We start from the raw sequence: 12095 nt of genomic DNA on the forward strand, positions 1-12095 counted from the left end.
AAAATGACAAAAATGTGACTAAATGTGACCAAAAAAATGACAAAAATGTGATTAAAAAATGACAAAAAAATGACAAAATAAATGACTAAAATGTGACTAAATGTGACAAAAAAAAAGACAAAAATGACAAAAAAAGGACAAAAAAATGAAAAAAATGAAAAAAATGGAAAAAAAATGAAAAAAAGGAAAAAAATGTGATAAAAAATGACAACAAAAATGACTAAAAAATGACAAAAAATGACAAAAAAATGAAAAAATAATTGACAAAAATGTGACAAAAAATGACAAAAAAAAGTAAAACAAAAGTTACAAAAATGAGTTGAATACCCAACTAAAAAATGATGGAAAAAAATCTGGTGACGTGAGGAAAAAGATCCTCTCGGTTCAGGCGGGAGTTAAGAGCTTAACCTTTATAACTCTTAAAAAACAAAGAAAAAACAATGGCTAAAACAAAAATGAATTAAATTTAGAACAAATAATGGCACCCTGGTAAAACAGCATGTTTGCTACGACACCATAATAAAAATACTCAAATATATATTTTCTCTATATGCTCTGGCGACCCCCCAAATTTGTCTCGCTGTATTTAAATAGGGGAAAAGGTGGAAGAGCTTGGCCAAAGAAGGCTGGAGAAGAGTTTTATGTAGAAGGAAGTGTCTCAATCCAACATACGTTTCTAAATATTAATAAATCTCACTTTTTATTATCATTTTTGCCAACTGTTCCCATAGTAATTCTATTTTGCCCTTCTAACCTCAGACCACCGTTACCTTTAACTTGTAACAAAAGCCGATTATCACCTCAGAGTCCCGCCCCCTCCTCCTCCTCCTCCTCCTCCTCCTCCTCCTCCTCCTCTCGCCCCATCCCGCTCGTCCCCTGGTGATAAACCTACCTCGGTTTAATCCCGTCTCGTCCCCGGAGCCTTCACGGACCTCGTTAGCTCTTATTTTCCCACTGTTTGTTAATTGTGTCGCTTCTTCGGACACTAATTGCCCCTTCGTCACCGAACCTCCTGCACTGGAGAATATGTGATTTATTTTCAGCTTTTGTCAAAGGCTTTTGACAGTGTGTGTTTTTAAAGAGTGTAGCAGTGCTTTATTTTAATGTAGTTTCAAAGTTTTTTTCAGATGAGATCAATGTGAACAAACGCTGCCTTTTTGTGGGGTTTGTGGGATTGTTCAGAGGTGCCAAGGCAAACACCGGAGGACAGAATCCGCTATAAGACATACCTGTCAGAAGAATCTGATTATTATTCTACTGATCAAGGAGGTTTCAGGGATAATACTACTACGGGAAGACGCCGGGAAAGAGAGGTAAAATATGGTAGTTTCCCGGCCAAAACGGGACACTTGCTATGCTTTTAAGGCGAGACACTGCAGGTGAATAGGGGGAAAAAAATAAATGTAGAGATCTCAAGTTGAAGCTTTTGCTGAACATCACAGATATAAATATAAGAAACAAATGTATTGCATTTTTTTCTGTCATTTTATGTTTTCACAAAAAAATAAGGCATTTTGAGCATTAAAATGGTCAAAATAATGAATTGAGCCAGATTAAAATGTTATGGTTTTATTTTATTGACATATTAGTAACTAAGATTTTTTCAGAGGGGATTTCGGATATTTTGTTTAGTTTTTCAATAAACTAATCATCAGTGAAAAAAACTGTAAAAACTAAAATTCCGCCTGTTTTTTTGGTTTCAAAGCTGAATAAATCAGGCTAGGAATTAGATATTAAAAAATCCCTGTCTCGTGTCTCGCCTTAAGACAAACAAGAAGGTAAGCAACATGCTAATATTATGCTAACACCAGCTAAAGTTGTGCGAACAGCGGCTCAATGCTATTGTGACCGGGTGGAAGGTTTCAGCTTGCAGTAACAGGTATCATTAAGAAGGACCTCGACTTCATGTTTCTGCTCCACATGAACAAAGCTCAGAGCTGATCCTTTGGCAGAGAATTTACATGATCTGAGGCTCTTTCAGCCGCTCAATAGAAGTTTGGATGATTTTAGTCTCTCCTTTTCATTTTTATTTAGTCTTATTTTAGTCGACTAAAATATCTGGACATTTTAGTCACAGTTTTAGTCTCATGAGAAACTTTTAATTTAGTTTTAGTCCAATTTTAGTCGCCAAAAATATGAGGCAAAATGTCACACTATCGTCTCCGTTTTGATGCACAAGATCGGGCCCTATGTCTCCGAGCTGGCCTGGTGTCGCCTCAGGATCCCCCCAGAACAGCTGGAGGAGGTGTGGCCTCTGGGTCAGAACAGCTGGAGGAGGTGTGGCCTCGGGGTCAGAACAGCTGGAGGAGGTGTGGCCTCGGGGTCAGAACAGCTGGAGGAGGTGTGTGTGGATCGGGAAGTTTGGGCATCTCTGCTGAGACGCTGCCCCCGCGACCCGGCCCCGGATAAAGCGGAAGAAAATGGATGGATGGAAAAATATCACTTTGACTAAAATCAAGACTAAATATTTTAGTCGACGAAATTAACACTGGTCTACAATGAAGATCCCGCCCTTATGCCCTTTTTAGGAACAGGCTTCGTCAGAGCTGGGGAGGAGGAGTCTGTAAACCCGCCATGATTTCCCCCCTCGAACGTGGTCATCGTGGTAAACGGGGCGGAGTGAGGGATGACGATCTATAAACAATATGTCTTTGGGTTTGACCCTGGCCTCGGCAGTGGAGACGCTCTCCCAACAGGGCTGACCAGGCACTGGGCTGGGCGGGGCCTCCCAACACCCGAGGAAGCCTGAGTGAAACGTCCTTAATTGTAGACTAATTAGTAATTTACACATCCATATTCATTGTATGTTTGATTCTGAAAACTTCCCCTAGAATAACATCCACTGTCCACTCTCTCCCTTTCATCACGCCGTCTCATCTCGCACATCCCTAACTTCTCCCCTCGTTAGCTCACATTTTGTTTGTTAATTGCGGCCCTTCGCGGCGTCCCCCGGTCCCCGCGGTTCACCCGACTGTGCCGCCGTAATAACAGGCACTAATTGTCTTCATAAGGCTGAGAGCGCGGCGCGACCGGGGAACAGGCTGTGGACAGACAGTGCACCGCCTGGCTCCCGCGGCCCCCGGAGTCCCGGATCCAAGGCCCCCGCACACGCATGTACACACAAACAACGTCCCGCAGGAGGGGCGCTTCGGTAAGTGTAGCTATAATGAAGCCGGGGCGGAGTCCGGCTCTCAGATACGGTTAAAAAACATGACATGACAGTAAAGAAAAGATGGGACTTTGCAGGTGAATAAAATCAAAGGTGCATTTTGGAGCTTTTTTATACGACCTTTTTGTGAACCGGCGGCTTTATGAGGGGTTACTTTCAGTCACGGCGGCCTCTGCAACGCCCCAGGGTCAGTTATTTTGTAGGTTTTCTGGTGAGAAGGTCCGTCAGCAGTGAAAACCTACCAGAAACTCTTAAAACAATTGATCCTGGAGTGTCATAGAGGCCACTGCATGCTAACCACTGTGTCACTAAAAGGCCTAATATTAGTACAAAGTATATATCTTTCACGTAAAAAGTTCCATAATGCACCTTTAATTTAGAGAATTTAGATTATTGACATAAATTTGTAATCCTAAACAATAGACATTACAAAATCTATATAATGGATACAGCTCGGTCTATGTTTACGGGTATATTTTGTTGAAGTCGCTACCAAGAATTTTTTTTTTTTTTTTATTATATCTAGCTTTAATCACAGCTCACATTCTGTTGTATAGTTCAAATACGCTTCTGCGATGTGAAAAGAGTCGAATTGTAAAGTTTATCTGCGTCAAAGTTGAAGGTTTTGAGTATAATAAAGTGGAAATGTGTTTTTGGCGATAAAACCTCACAATTTCAAGGGCTCCAGGGACAAGAACATGTGAATAACTCAACTTTGACCAAAATGTCTGATAGAACTGTATGATTCTAAGCAGAGCCGGTGCTGGTCCTTCTGGGGCCCGAAGCAAAAATCCACACGGGGCCCTACAGTGGCGTCCCATGGTTATTCGACGAAGAGTGAATCCATTTACGATCAAAAGCGGTTCCACTGTGCAGTTGTTTAGGACGACTATAGTCTATTTCCCAACTTTTTTAAAATGGTAAATGGCAAAAGGTCCCATTCTCTCACCTCTGGTCCCTGAGCCACAGTTTGGGAACCGCTGATTTAAAACTAACTGAAACCTGCACCTGATGCTTATTTCTGTTTGACCACTGAGAATTAGCATGTGAGTCGCCCAATTTGTTTTCGACTGTGCACATTTAGAGAACCAGAGTTACTGTAAGTGAGACCAGGGCCCTTGTGGCTGCTGGGGCCCTACGCAACGTGCATAGTTTGCCTATAGGAAAAACCAGCTCTGATTCTAAGGCTTTGTCCACAGCCAAGTGCACTCACTGTCAAAAAAAAGATCATTCTCCAGAATTTGGTTGGATCACGTTTAGCTTTGATTTCAGCACAACTCAAAGATTCTCAATAGGGTTAAGATCTGGACTCTGTGTCTATCTATCTATCTATCTATCTATCTATCTATCTATCTATCTATCTATCTATCTATCTATCTATCTATCTATCTATCTATCTATCTATCTATCTATCTATCTATCTATCTATCTATCTATCTATCTATCTATCTATCTATCTATCTATCTATCTATCTATCTATCTATCTATCTATCTATCTCATTCTATCTACACTCCAAAAAGTGAATATCAAGCATTGGCTTAAATGACTTGAACTGAGGAAATGTATCTTGTTTTGAGCGGTTTTCACTCATTTAGACGCTTTTCCTGATCGGACCAAGTTTCCTTTGCTTGTTTGAGGACATTTCAGACCAGTTCTAGGGTAAATCTCGCTTGAAATAAAAAAAGGACAATTGCCAATGAGATAAGACCAATTTTCTTACCCCATTTGCAAAGAAAATGACCTGAAATAAGGACGAAATGTATCGAAACGAGTCAGAAACATCTCAGAACAAGTGAAATAATCTAGGACAAATGCCCAATTATCTATCTATCTATCTATCTATCTATCTATCTATCTATCTATCTATCTATCTATCTATCTATCTATCTATCTATCTATTGCTATCTTAATTCTAGTCATTTTAACCCACAATGGTGTCAGTTTTTGCAGATCCAGGTTGGTCCGTCTCCCGGGACTGGACTCGGTGTAATCCTAGTGTGTTTCCAGAGACCGGAGCTTGTTAAACCCCTCGCTCTCGCTCTCGCTCTCTCGCTCTCATTTACCTGCAGTCGGTCCGTGTGGAGTTGTGCATCAGGTAACACAATCCCAGGCTTCATTAGTTACACTTGCACATGCTGCTGTCCCGTGGGGCTCTATCACGGCCGGGACAGGGTTACCCAACAGGAATTCTAGGCTGAACTAGAGCGGGTTTCAAATTAAGATTATAGTCGGAAAATAATCAAAGTGAAGTTAATTCAGAAAAATGTATTTTGTCTACATCATTTAACCTCTTAACTCCCACCTGAACGGATCCCATTTTCTCCAGTTTGGTTTTACCCTAATCAAAAAGCTTTTTGGGGAAAAAAGCACCAAAACAGCCACAAAAAATGAGAAGAAAACAAGGATGTAAACGCAACAAAAAAGAGACAAAAACTCAACAAAAATGTGACAAAAACTCAACCAAAAAAAGACAAAAATTCAACAAAAAAGTGACAAAAATGAAGCAAAAAAGTGACAAAAATTCAACAAAAATGTGGCAAAAATTCAACAAAAATGTGACAAAGATTCAACAAAAATGTGGCAAAAATTCAACAAAAATGTGGCAAAAACTCAACAAAAATGTGACAAAAATTCAACAAAAATTAAATAAAAACTCAACAAAAAATGACAAAAATTCAGCAAAAATGTGACAAAAATTCAACAAAAATGTGACAAAAGTTCAACAAAAATGTGACAAAAGTTCAACAAAAATTCAACAAAAAAAAGAATAAAAAAAACATAAAAAAGGTGACACAACACAGCAACAACGCGAGGAAAAAGATCAGTTTTGTGGGTCTTAGCTTTCAAATGAGGTGTTACACAGGCCCATAAAATAACAATCAAACCAACCATGAACTAAGTATCCTTTTTTTTTTTAGGTCAACCAATTTTTTCACCTGGTTAGGCTTTATTTAATTATGTTATAATAGAAATGAAATGAACTGCACTGTAAAATTGTCACTGTTATGTGGTTAAAGGACATAAAATATGAGCGGGGGTCCACCAAGATCGTTTGTACCCAGGGCCCAGAATTAGGTGCTACGCCCCTGTGTCCTGGTGCTGAACATACCCAGGAGGGGGGGAAGCCCATAATTATACAGCTATGTATAAAAGTAAATCTTCAAACCGAGTCCGAGCACGATGTGAGTGTTTTTTGGAAACTGTCTCCTAAAGTCAAAGCCTCTCCGTCCTCCTCTCCGCCCCCCCAGCGCCCGGACGCTCCCGTCTGCAGAGTCGTATCCAAACGTGCGTGTTTCAGTACCATGTGTGTTCTCCGCGTGGTGCCTCCGCCGGCCCCGTCCCGAGCAGCTGGGCCCTCAATCTGTTCGGGGGCCGCTGCGCTCGGTCCGCCTCGCCGCGCTGCACCTGACCGCGGGGACAGGGCTTTGGCAAGTCCTGCGCCGCGATGACAGCTCGGCCCGTCCGGCGGCGGAGAGGGGAGAGGAAGGTTAGATTCAGATCACAGTCAGGACGCTGCCTTCTCTTTAAACTCGTGTCTGGCAGAGCCCTGGGAAGATGTTTTAGTTAGGGGGCGCTGAGGGACAAAATGTACCCCCAAAATACATAAATCCTTTTTATTAACCTCTTAACTCCCGCCTGAACCGAGAGCGTTTTCTCCAGTTCAGCTTTACCCAAATCCTGTAGGCCAGTGTAGCGCCTCGTTTGAAAGACCTACAAAAGTAAATGGATCTTTTTCCTCACATCAGATTTTTTTTCATCACTTTTTTTGTTGGGCAGTCGTCTCATTTTTGTCAAATTTTCGTGACTTTTTTCTCACTTTTTTGTCAAATTTCTCGATTTTTTTTGTCAATTTTTTTGTCTCTTTTTCGTCAAATTATTTGTTTTTTTTGGTCAAATTCGTATCACTTTTTCGTCCTTTTTTTCCGCAATTTTTCGTCAAATTTTTCTCACTTTTTTGTCAATTTTTTTGTCTCTTTTTCGTCAAATTATTTGCATTTTTTTGTCAAATTCTTATCACTTTTTTGTCCATTTTTTCTCCATTTTTCCTCACTTTTTTTGTCAAATTTTTGTCCATTTTTGTCATTTTTTTTATTTTTTTATTGTCACTTTTTCGTCAATGTTTTCTCACTTTTTTCACATTTTCATCCTTGTTTTCGTCTCAGTTTTGTTGCTATTTTCACACCTTTTTTCCAGAAGCTTTTGGATTGGGGTAAAGCTGGAGAAAATGTGCTCGGTTCAGGTGGGAGTTAAGGGGTTGATATTGCCTGCAGTTCACAAACTATCCACCAGGGGGTGCTGACGCGCCCTCAGCACCCTGGGTTCCCACGGCCTTGGTGTCTGGAGATGGAGTTTTGTTTCATTCATTCATGGCAGAGGGTGCAGTCCGTCCTCTGGCCTCGGGGAGACAAAGAATCTACACAATATCATTGAGTCAACTTTCCTCCTTAGATTTGGAAAGATCTGCTCATTTCAAAGGCCTTTTTACATAATAAGCATAAGAGCTCTCGGACAGTGCTTCTCTCATAGAATATTTGTCCGTACAAGTTCCATCCAGGGGTCAATCGAGATCAAATCAGGACTAAACCAGGTCTAAAAAGGGTCTAGATCTTCTGCTCATGGGGCTAAGTTATGTCTAAACTGGGTCTAAATAAGAAAAATCTTTCTAGTGCATCAACTGGGATTCACGGCTCGAGTCTCTGGGCTCTTTTCAAAATAAAATTGTAATAACCCCGGCCTGAACTGAGCACATCTTCTCTAAACTTCTTTGAAAAAAGTGTTAAAAACGAGGATGAAAACGCAACAAAAAAAAGCAACAAAAAGTCACTAAAAAGTCACAAAAGAGCAAAGAAAAATGTAAAAAAAACAAATGAAAGTACAACAAAATAGTGACAAAAATGCCACGAAAGAGTAAGTGACAAAAGAGCAGTAAAATGTGACAAAAAAGTGATGAAAGTGCAGCAAAAAAAGGAAGAAAAACTCAATCATAAAAAGCAACAAAAGAGCAACAGGAAACGGGTAAAATTAGATGAAAAGTGACGACAATATGGAAACAACGCAAGGGAAAAGATCCATTTAGATTAGTTTTGTAGGCCTTTCTAATAAGACACTGGCCTACAGTCAGTAAGTTCCAGCCGAGAAGCTTTTAGATTTGGGTAAAATTTAACTGGAGAAAATGCGCTCTGTTAAGGCAGGTTAAATCATCTAAAATTACCATCGGACTGATTTTTAAGCTTAGAAAAACGTGTTTGTGAATCAAAAACTGATAAAAAGAGGCTGCGACTGTCTGACAAAGTGCAGTTAGCTTTGACTTTAGAGCAAAAAGCTTTCCTTGTGTCGCCCGCTCCGTTGTTGGGCTGATTCTTGTCTTCGTTCGGGCGAGTTCTGGGTCAAATTGACTGAAAAAAAGATCCGGCTCTTTTCACAATTGAGCTCCGGTTCAAACCGTTCACCTTAAAGAACATCTCGGTTGTGAATGTGACGTCACTTTACCAAGCTTTAATACAGAAAAAAAAGGCAAAACTTGAAATTTGACACCTATTTCTTTTGTTTTATGCAGGAAAAAGCCATTCGAAATCCTCTCTTTTTGTTGTAGAATCAAACTCTGTCCAAGAAGGCCAGTTTTGTCCCTTTATTATTCCCACATGAAAACATATTATGGAAAGCCTGACAGTTATTTCTTATCATCGTTTCAATAATCCTGCATTGCCTCCTGAGACCCTGTGACCTCATACGACGACATTACATTTTTGCCTCTTGACACAATGATAGTCAGATTTGTCCATCTTTGACCTGTTGGCCACATTTGGGGACACTGCCCACGCCATCTTGTGGTGATATCATAACATTACACCGATGTCAGTGAGAAGACGATGGCGGGAAAATCAGCAAAATCCTCCTACACCAGTTCTCCAAAGAAAAATGATCCAGCTAAAAAATCTGTCCAAATGATATGAATAAAAGACATTTATTTATGTCCAACACTGTCTCTATCGTCATGTGGGGATTAAAATGTGACATATTTTAGTAATTGTAGCCGCTCGGACATCAGTGAATGTGAAGCACTGGGACTATATAACGTTATTTTTTCTACCATGTGGTTAAACTTGGGACTATTTACATGGATTTACAGTTGTAAATAGTTATTGTAAGTGGCACATTTGCAGAGTCATGTTGTACAGTTGTAAATCTTATATTAAAATACCACGTGGTATATTGTCGTAGAAATAAACGATATAGCTAGCGTGCTACATAGCTAGCCTATTTAGCCCAGCCTCTATGATAGCCATCTGTCTCTGATGTAGATTTTAGTTTATTTTTTGTATATTTTTTTCACAATCCGATACTGATATTCGATGTCGGAACCGACACTGGAAAAAATACGATATTGGGTATTGGCTACAAATATCCGACACTGAACTGAAACCAGTTTTGGCTCTCATCGCCTGAAAAACACAACTTTTACAACTAAATCTAAGTGAATATGGGCTGCAGATCATTCTGAAGCTATGAACCTGGAGAATTCAACCGCTGAGTTACTTTTAACCTCTTAACCTTAACTACTTATTATATTAAGCTGGAATTTTGAATTTTGACTAAGTGGCAAAAGTTTCACAAGAAATTGACAAAAAATTGACAAAAAAATGACAAAAATGTGACAAAATGTGACAAAAAAATTACAAAAATATGACAAAAATATGACAAAAATTTGATAAAAATTTGACAAAAAAATTACAAAAAAATGATTAAAAATGGACGAAAAAATGACCAAAAAAATGGCAAAAATGTGACAAAATGTGACAAACAAATTACAAAAATGTGATAATTTTTTTTGACTAATTAGGACCTTCTGGCCCCTAACAGCAAGTCATATTTCATGAGGTTACGATAGACCCACTGTCCACACATGAGGACATCATTTTCTGCAAAAACTACTTCCTGTACAACATCACATTTTAGTTATTATACTTATTAGGTCCAACTTATCCCAAATAGCAAGAACAATTATAAAATGCACACCAGACAAACTCTAGATCGGATGTTTCTCAGATATTTAAATCCCTGAGATATCTCCGGTGTCTTTAGCCGAGTCTCGCCCGGTCCCTCGTGCCCCTGCGTCTGCTGCTGTGACAGTTTGATCCGGGGCATCGGGGTTAAATCCAAAAGGACTGTTCGCGGCAGAGGAGGCGCTCGCCATCTGGGCGTCGGGCCGCGGCGCTGTTGGCCAGTGTCCATACCTGCCTGTACCTCCGCAGACTCACACACACACACTCGCTCCGGATCACAGGGGTCAAAGCTGCAGCAGATGTCCGTCAGCTCCGCCCTCCGGCTAATTAAGAGCGTCAGCGCGAGGAGACAACGGGAACGCAGACGGCGCCTTGGACCTGGATCAGTTTAGGCCTGGTTTAGTCGAGGCCAGTCTCTCACTTTTCACACCAAATAAAAACACCTGATAAAGTCGTTCAGCTTTCAAGTAACACCAGGTCTAGATCAAGTTCAAATCAGGACTAAACAAGGTCCAGAAGTGTCCAAACCTTTTCCATTGAGGGCCATATTGAAGTGTTTACACTGCAAAAAGTGCCCTACTAAAAACAAGGAAAAAAATCTTTAAGGATATAATTCTGCCAATGGGGTCAGCATTTTTTTCTTGCTAAGAATTCTTATTTCTAGAATATTTTTCTTACCATAAAACAAGAAAGAAACACTAAATTTAAGCAAATAAAAAGCTAGAATTAAGCAAAATGTCCTCAGAAAATGGAATAATTTAAGGAAAACATTCTTATTTAGTGAAAAATTGTGGATATTTTACTTAAATGTTGCTTGATTTAAGTAAAATGTTGTAAATTACCCACATTTTTGAACAAAATGTTCTTAATAAATACTAATATTTAAAGTATTGCCGCGCCCGGAGACCCGTCTCTATGATGTGGAGCCAGGCTGATGGTCAGAATCACCTGCTGGAGGATTCACCTATTGTACATGTTTTTAGTGGTAGACACGGGGAGAACATGCTCCACACAGAAAGACCCCGTCCTGGTGGGAATCGAACCCAGGACCTTCGAGCTGTGAAGCTGAGGCTGAGTTGTTGTGATCTTAGTTTTTCTTAAAATAAGAAAAAATATTCTTTGTCTAAAGCTGAAGAAGATTCAAAAAGTTTTTCTTTCTTGTTACAAGAAATGTTCAATCCAATCCAATCCACTTTATTTATATAGCACATTTAAACAACAAAACGTTTCCAAAGTGCTGCACATGCAACAAAATCAATAAAACCAAAACAATGCAAATGAGCTCTACCGCTATGAGTGTAAAACAATAGATATGAATAAAACAGGTTAAAAGAATAAATATAAATAAAAACACATTAAAAAACTATAAATAAGAATAAAACTCAATAAAAAAATGTTGTTTTTAGCAAATGTATCTGAACAAGAAATGGCCAGATTTTATTTCCTAAAACAAGATTTTTTTTCTCAAGAAAACGTTGCTCGGCAAAACATTATTACTTTTTAGGGAAAAAATAAGAACTTATTTCTTAAAGTCAGACATTTTTTACTTGCTTAGAATCCACTTTTTGCAGTGTATGGTGTGGAATGTGTTTAAAGTGTAAAATCTGTCCCACACCTTTATTTATGTTTGGAGCCTTAACCCAGTGAAGCCTGAATTTATTTCCAATTATATAAAAATATAAATTATCAGTGTTTTTGCCTTCAGGCTGATGCTAGAGGAAGTGGTATGTTGTGAATTAGCGACACACGGCGTTAAGGGGTTAAAACCAGCTCATTCCCACAATAAAGCCGGGTCTAAAATATCTAAGTTGTAAAATAAACTTAAATGAAACTGTCTGTGTAAGCTCTCAGTCGTACAGGAGCTGTCCTTCTTCAATGAAGGTATGTGAGTCGTCTTCTGTTCTCACATGGAACTGATTA

This window comes from Gobius niger (genome assembly GCF_951799975.1).
Source record: "Gobius niger genome assembly, chromosome: 9".
NCBI classification, from domain to species: Eukaryota; Metazoa; Chordata; class Actinopteri; order Gobiiformes; family Gobiidae; genus Gobius; species Gobius niger.